Below are 8,425 nucleotides of genomic sequence, written 5' to 3'. Positions count from 1 at the left end.
GTTGAAACCATTTCCAACCCTAAATGAAGCCTATAGCTTGGTAATTAGAGAAGAATCTCAAAGAAATTTACAATTGCAATCTCAACCTCTTATTGAGAAATGTACAATGACAAATGTCACTAATAGCAAAAAGAAAGTTATTAAGTTAGATTTGATTTATAGTAACTATGGAAATACAGGGCAAGTTAAGGATAAATGTTTCAGATTGATTGATTATTCTAGTGATTTTAAGTTTACTAAGGTTACGTTTGGTTAGTGGAATACATAAGAATAAAATAGAATAACTATTACGTAGAAATAAAATAAAGTGATAATAGAATAGAATAGTTATTATGTAGTTTGGTATGACGAATGGAATAGGTAAGGAATAGTTATTATGACTTATTACAGTGTTTGGTTAGTACAAATAACTTTGGAATAAAAAAGGAATAAAGTACAAAAAAATAAAAATACCCTTTATTATATATATGATTATTTATTCTTATTTTATATTATTTTTAAATGTTAATAATTTATAATTTATTTAAAATATTAATAATTAATCATTTAAATATTAATATTTTATTTATATTTTAATCATTAATATTTTTAAATATTAATATTTTATTTATATTTTAATCATTAATATTTTAAAATATTAATATTTTATTTATAATTTAAAATGTTGTCATGACTATTTATTTTTATTTTATTTTAAATTATCAATTTTTAATTGATTTAAAATATTTATAATTTATAATTTAAATATTAATCTTTAATTATAATTTAATAATTAATATTTTAAAATATTAATATTTAATTTATAATTTAAATGTTATTATGATTATTTATTTTATTTTATTTTATTTTTTAAACATTAATAATTTATAATTAATTTGAAATATAATAATTGATCATTTAAATATTAATATTTTATTTATAATTTAAATGATATTATGCTTAAAATATTAATAATTTTAATCAATTTTTAAATTTAAAATATATTTTTATAATATATTATTATAAATTTAAACTTTTTTATTTTTATAATAATATTAATAATTAGTCATTTAAATATTAATATTTTATTTATAATTTAATCATTAATATTTTAAAATATTAATATTTTATTTATAATTTAATCATTAACATTTGAAAATATTAATATTTTATTTAGTATGATTAAAATATAAATAATTTTAATTAATTTTTAAAATTAAAATGTTATTTTTATAATATATAATTAAAAATTTAAACTTTTTCTTTTTATAATAATATTATTAATTGATAATTTAAATATTAATATTTTATATATAATTTAATCATTAATATTTGAAAATATTAATATTTTATTTATAGTTTAAATGTTATTATGGTTTAAATATTAATAAGTTTAATTAATTTTTAAAATTTAAATATTATTTTTTATAATATATAATATGTAAATTTTTAAACTTATAAAAGGCATTTTAGTCTTTATAATTTTTTGAGGCTATTCCTTAACTAAGGAATAGCTAATACCATGGGGGGTGTTGGTATTAGCTATTCCTTAACTAAGGAATAGCTAATACCATGGGGGGTGTTAGTATTAGCTATTTTTTAGGTTCAACTTATTTTTGGGGAATAGCCATTCTAAAGGAATGGCTATTCTTTGAAGCATGTAGGAATCAAACAAAGGAACATATGTTCTTTAGGAATAGAGAGGGAATGGCTTAGCTGTTTCACCAACCAAACATACTATAAGAGTAAAGGTTGTTCAAAGAGAGTGGTTGCTTCAGTGAATTTTTCTATAGTTGATAATCAAGTTGCTGAACAGGAAGAGACTACTAATACTTTGCCTCATATTTCTTTTTAATTACTAATATATGATTATTTTTTATTAGTTAAATTATGTAACTAATTCTCTCATATAGCTTAGTTAAATTTTACTAAACCCTAAACCTTAATTACTTAAAATAAATAAAATATTATGTAATATTATTAATTTAATTAATTGCTTAATTACTTATAAAACATTACATTACGATATTAACTAAGTTATTTATTTAACTCATAACTAGCACCTTAATTATTTTAAATATTTTTTAAATTAAATAGTATTATTAATTTTGATTTATATTTGATGCAGTGACAGTGTATAGTTTTTATACACTGTCAGCTCACAAAAATTTGCCACCTCATTAATGAGGTAAAATAAAACAAAAATTTAGACTTAAAATTAAATATTAAAAAGTTTATAATGATTAATTAAACAATAAATAAAATATTTTCACTTTTCTATCTCTCTCAATCGTTCTTTTTTTTTCTCTCTCCAACTTTATCATATTCTTCTTTCATTAAAATTAGGTTTTGCAAAATTCAGTAATTTAAAGAGCAATTTTTAGATTCTTTTCTAATTCTTCTGAAACTTAAAAAAGAGAGATTGAAGAAACAAAATTCAAATAAATAAATGTTATTAGCATAATCTTATAAATCAACAATTTTGCTTCTAAATAACAAGATTAAGCCAAATATTGTTCTTTTTCTGCAGGTATTAGTTTTTTTTTTTTTTCATTGAGTGCAGTCATAAGACTTTGAATTTCTATCAAAACCAAAATTCTTTTAAGGTGTTACTTAACCTTTTTACTAAAATCTAAAATGCTAATAAGTTTAAATCTAAGATGTTAAACCAAATCACAAGCTTTTTGGTATTTGAACGAAAATTATTTTTCAGGATATGTTAAATAACCATTTTAATTTTTAACTAAACTCCACATTTTCAAGATGTTAAATGAAAATCAGCATTTTTAGATGGGATGTTACTAACCATTTTACAAGAGTTTCAAAATTAACGTAGTTGAGCAAAAGTGAATTTTCCTTTGCAACACAACGACAATGAAAGGTGAGATATGGTTTCTTGGAAAAGAAAATTTTTTTGCTTAATCTTGTTACTTAGAAGCAAAATTGTTAACTTAATAAAATTCTATTAATAAGATTTATTTATTTGAATCTTGTTTCTTCAATTTTCTTTTTTGGAAAGTATGTTCCCTCAATCTCTTTTAGGGTTTTAAAAGAATTAGAAAATAATCTAAAAATTTCTCTTGAAGTTGCAGAATTTTGCAAAATCTAATTTCAATGGAAGAAGAAGATGAAGTTGGAGAGATAAGCAAAACAAGAACGGCTAAGAGAGATAGAAAAGTCAAAATATTTTATTTTTTATTTAATTAGTTATTATAAACTTTTTAATATTTAATTTTAAGTCCCTGATGTTATTATAAACTTTTTAATATTTAATTTTAAGTCCGTAAAGTTTTTTATTTTACCTCATTAATGAGGTGGCACATTTTGATGAGCCAATAGTGTATAGAAGCTATACACTAATAGTGTATTAAATATAAACCCTACTAATTTAATTAAATGCTTAATAACTAAAACATTTTTTCAATTCAAGTTGTCAAATTATTTAATTAATTTAATAAAATCTTAATTTATTTAAATATTTTTTAAATTTTACTAAATTCAATAACTTAATTAATTGTTTAATTACTAACGCATTACCTTAATTCATTTAACTAAATTATTTAATTAACTCATTAACACCTTCACTAATTTGAATATTTTTTTATTTAAATAATATTACTAATGTACTTAATTGCTTAATTCCTAAAACATTGTTTGTACCTGATAATTAGTTAAATTATTTTGTTAATTCAATAAAATCTTAATTAACTTGAATAATTATAAATTTTACTATATTTACTAATTTAATTAATTACTAAAAATGTTATCTGTGAAAGTTAAGGAAGGCACAATGCCAATAGATTAGACCATACCAACGGCTAAGGAAAAATCCTATTTGAAGTTCGACAATTTCTACAACTTCAAAATACTAAAATCTCAACAACAAATTACATATACCAACAATCAACAGATTACTCATTACAACAACAGATTATTATACTCAACAACATAATGCCATGAATAAACATTTTCATGACAATGAAAGCTATACACATAGAAAATATGAACAGTAAACATATAGAAAGCTAAACAAATTATTAACCCTCAAATGTAAACCCTAAACATATAAAAAATCCCATGGTAGGAAGCTTACTCTCTTAGCATCCAAACTACCATCGGTCAAAAGAAATTGGGCAGCAAAACTGGTGAAATCGAACTGCCAAAGCTTCACCAAAATCGAACAGCAATAGCTCTGAGGAGATGGAAATCAATTGGTAGCAGCTTCACCAGAGCAACAGGCGGAGAAGTTGGGTTGAACGGTAAATGGTCGAAGGGGCTAGGTCAAACGGGCAGAGTGACAATGTAACAAAGTGATAGGCACGAGGGATGAATGGATAAAGAGTTGAAGGAGAGGATAAAAGAGCTGGGAGAAATGGGGGGAAAGAAGAGTGTCTGAGTTTTTAATTTAACTCACTAACGAAATTACCGACTAAAATTTTTGTCAATAATTTAAAAATAATTACAGACAAAAATTTCATCGATATATCAATTGGTAATTTTATAAACTTTTTAAATTGAGTCACAGAACAAAATTTTGTTGGTAATTCGATCCATAATCTAACCAAATTATTACCCAGATTTTCCATCGACAACTTGGTTGGTAAATTTCGTTAGCAAAGACATTATTGATGAAACTTTTTTGTCAATAAACTTCATGCCATCTGCTAGTATGTCGCACCATTGTTTTACTGAAGGAATTGATTTCGTCAGTGTTCTGTTAGTAAGTTTGGCAGTATGATTTTGTCAGTGTTTGTTAGTACTTATTGATGGAACATTACCAACGTAATCGATTCTGTTGTTAACTGTCTATTTTTTTTATAGCTATCGTAACGTGCGGGTTTAAAAACCCGATGCTAGACGTGAGAATTACTAGAAGTCGCCACCAATCTTTTTTATCTAGGTGCGATTGGCTACCTATTAACTCGATTCTAGTTGTTGAAATCCTAAATTAATTTTAGATCCATCGAAAGAACAAGTAACTGGTCTACAATTTTCTTTAAAGCCGGGTTCAGGAGTGCGGTTATGCACAAGGAAGGATTGACACCCCCATAGCGCCCGTTCCACGAATGGTACCATTTAATTTTATGTTATCCTATTAAAACCTAAATAATTGATGTTTCCTTAATCTTTATTTATTAGTTAATTCTTTATTATATTAGTAGATTAAATCTTTTTATTCTATTTTATGGGTGCACATGATGCAGTCGTAAAATGATGTCATGATTTACCAATTTTAAATAATGAGAGTGACAACCTTATATTGGAAAATCATTCATAGACCATCCCAATGATTTGGTGAAGTCTTGAAAATTTTCTCACCTAAAGATATCCTCGGAAGAATTCGTCTCTAGAAGCTCTTCGAGGAAATTCCATCGTCGAAATTCCTATCTCATTGACAAAATATAAGCGTCATGTTATGACAAGATAAAAATTATAAATGATGTCTACATGAACGCGTTTATAAATTTAATTGATGCAATAATATGTTTAATAGTTTAGAGTAAATTACTACCTTATTTATTTATTTTTTATTGTATACAGTTTTTAAAACTTTCTATTTAAATCTATAACCTTTAATTAATATTATGGATTAATATATTTTATTTAGCTATATGATTTATCAAATAATCAATTAATTAATTTTTAATATTTAAACTTTAATTAAATCAATTTTATTTAGTGATAGTTGGTTAGGCTAATTAACTAAATATATCAATCTAGATTTAACTATAACATTATATAAAGTTATTTCTTTTACATTTAAAATGATTATTTGAGTTAATAGGTATTGGAATATATAGAGTTTGGATTTATCCCGACGCTTCAATGAAAATCCCCTTAAATCCCGCACCTAAAAAATTCATCCCGAAAGGGACAACTCTTTGACCCTTTCGGGTGAAATTCCATCATCAGATTAACTCAAATTAACCATTTTATGTTAACATTTATAATTTTGTATTATATTGTATGCTTCTATATTTATAAATACCTAGACAAATTTTGTAGTATAGGTATTTCATTTCTTATAAGTATTTCATTTCTATATTTTTATATTTATAATTTTTATTTGTATTATATTATATGCTTCTATATTTATATTAATATATTATAATGAATGATAACGTAACATGATAATATGGTCATATAGTATTTTTACCCTTAACATTAATATCACATCAATGTCACTTTATATAAAAAATAATAAGTGATATTTTAACTAATAATATTTAATTAATTATTAATTATATGAGTTTATTTAATAAAAATAAAAATATAAAATTTTAATTAAACATAATAAAAAAATTTTTTAAAATCTTTTTAAATAATTCAAAATATTTTTCAAATATTATATTGTTATTTTTCTTTCTTCTTCTTGATTAGCGTGATTACTCGTTTTCCGAAAAGTGATCCCCGATGAAAACCATGGGCCATATCTTCACAAGTGGGAAGCTATGTAGTCGAAAGTATTGAATATTGAATATTAAATATTAAACGAGGACAACTATCTTAGTGATGGCGGGGAAGACCATGCATGCACTTTGAGGGCTTGGTCAATTGACTCCAATCCTATTTTTCCATCCACCACCACCTTCAGAGAAGATACATTCACAAAGAAAAGGCAGGAGCCGTTTCGAATTGTAATCGAGCTTGAAGATTAAAATAATTGAGGGAACGTGGAGACCACGAGTCTCTCTCTATATTATATTTCAACTTGTTTATTGATTATATATTACGTACAATTTGAGCTTCAAAGCAAACAAATATTATTCTACTAATATAGCACTGTTTGCTTTCTCCTGGTGTGGACTCCGACAGGTTTTGACGCGGTTTTACTTGGAAACTTTACCTATTTCGTCTTCTTCAGAGAAACTTAATTTGAATAAGTCGGACAAGTTGATACGAAAAAGTACAAGAATTTAAAACTCATGGAGTACAAGCTACTGCTGTAATATTTGAGAGTTTTATGTTAGAAGATAATTATTTAAAATGTGATTGGCTAGATTAAAACATAATTTTTTGAATAAATAGAAGTTTTTTCAACAAACATAATTATTAAAATACAATAGATACATTTGTTGAAATATAATAGATACATTTATTGAAACACAACAACATAGATTTTCAATATCTATCAAAAGATTGTACTTCCAAAATATACTTTAATATTCAAAAGCATTCCATAATAGGTTTATTGTATTTTAAAGAGTCATTATCTGCAAATCCCTATAGTAAGTAACAACTCTTTAAAGACAGTATGTTACAGCATATTTCAAGCCTTCGTATTTCTTTTCTTATATAATTTTTCTAACAATTTTAAAGAGTTGTTGGTGCAAAAGATGTATGAAAAAAGGCTATTAATGAAAATGTTAACTTATATGAATATTGAATTGATGTCGTTTCAAATAAAAGTTAAAAGGGTTTACTTTTGTAAATATTCATGAAATCAAGATTAGTACAAGGCCATATAAGTACTAAAGCAGTTGACAGAATCTTAAAAGCAATTAAATAATGTTGTGTGTGTAATATTTTCAATTATGACATAAGGAGTTGTTGTTCAATCTTTGTGATATCAATAACTTCATCTTAACTTAAAAATTTTTTCAGCAGTAGAAAATTCAAATCTTTAAGATAATTTTTATTGTGCATAGCATTATTAATATTACAAAACAGTAAGAGATTGTTAGATAGTTAGTAATATTTGAGAGTTTCACATTAAAAAATAATTATTCAAGATATAACTGTTCAAATTAAAATATAACTTTTTGAATAAATGGAAATGTTTTCAACAAACATAACTATTGAAACACAATAAACATCTATTGAAATATAACAGATACATCTGTTGAAACACAACAGATACAACTTTTCAATATTTATAAAAAGAACTTTTCAATATTTATAAAAAGAATGTACTTTCAAAACAAACTTTAACTTTTAAAAATATTTTTCGATAGGCTTCTTGTATCATAAAGAGTCATTGTCTACAAATTTATATAATAAGCAATAATTCTATAAAAATTGTATTACAACACGTCTCAAGTCTTCCAACTTATTTTTTGATACTATTTTTCTAACACAAACAAGCGTGTTGATATTACAATTGATGGCAAACTCGACATATCTTAGAAACTAGAAGTGGAAGAGGAATACATAAAATGAAACAAGTAATTACACCAATGATGATGATTATTATATAGCCTAGTTGGTACTTATACTTTGCTTTCTTTCTTATTTATTTCAAAAGAAAGCTTACCAATTAACAATTCCTTTTTAAAATGAGTGAAAATGTTATGATTACAGTTTTGATGTTATAACCACTAAGAGTAGTATACCCTCACATGTTATAAATAAGAAAATAGAAGGGGAAAAGAAACCTTGTTATATAATATCCATACCCAACATATCTGCAAAATGATTCTATTCATATTTCAAGTTATAAAAAGAT

This window comes from Theobroma cacao, chromosome 3 (assembly GCF_053813885.1).
Source record: "Theobroma cacao isolate CCN51 chromosome 3, ASM5381388v1, whole genome shotgun sequence".
In the NCBI taxonomy this organism is placed as follows: domain Eukaryota; kingdom Viridiplantae; phylum Streptophyta; class Magnoliopsida; order Malvales; family Malvaceae; genus Theobroma; species Theobroma cacao.
The sequence above is the reverse complement of the archived record's forward strand: the minus strand, read 5'-3'. Positions refer to the sequence as shown.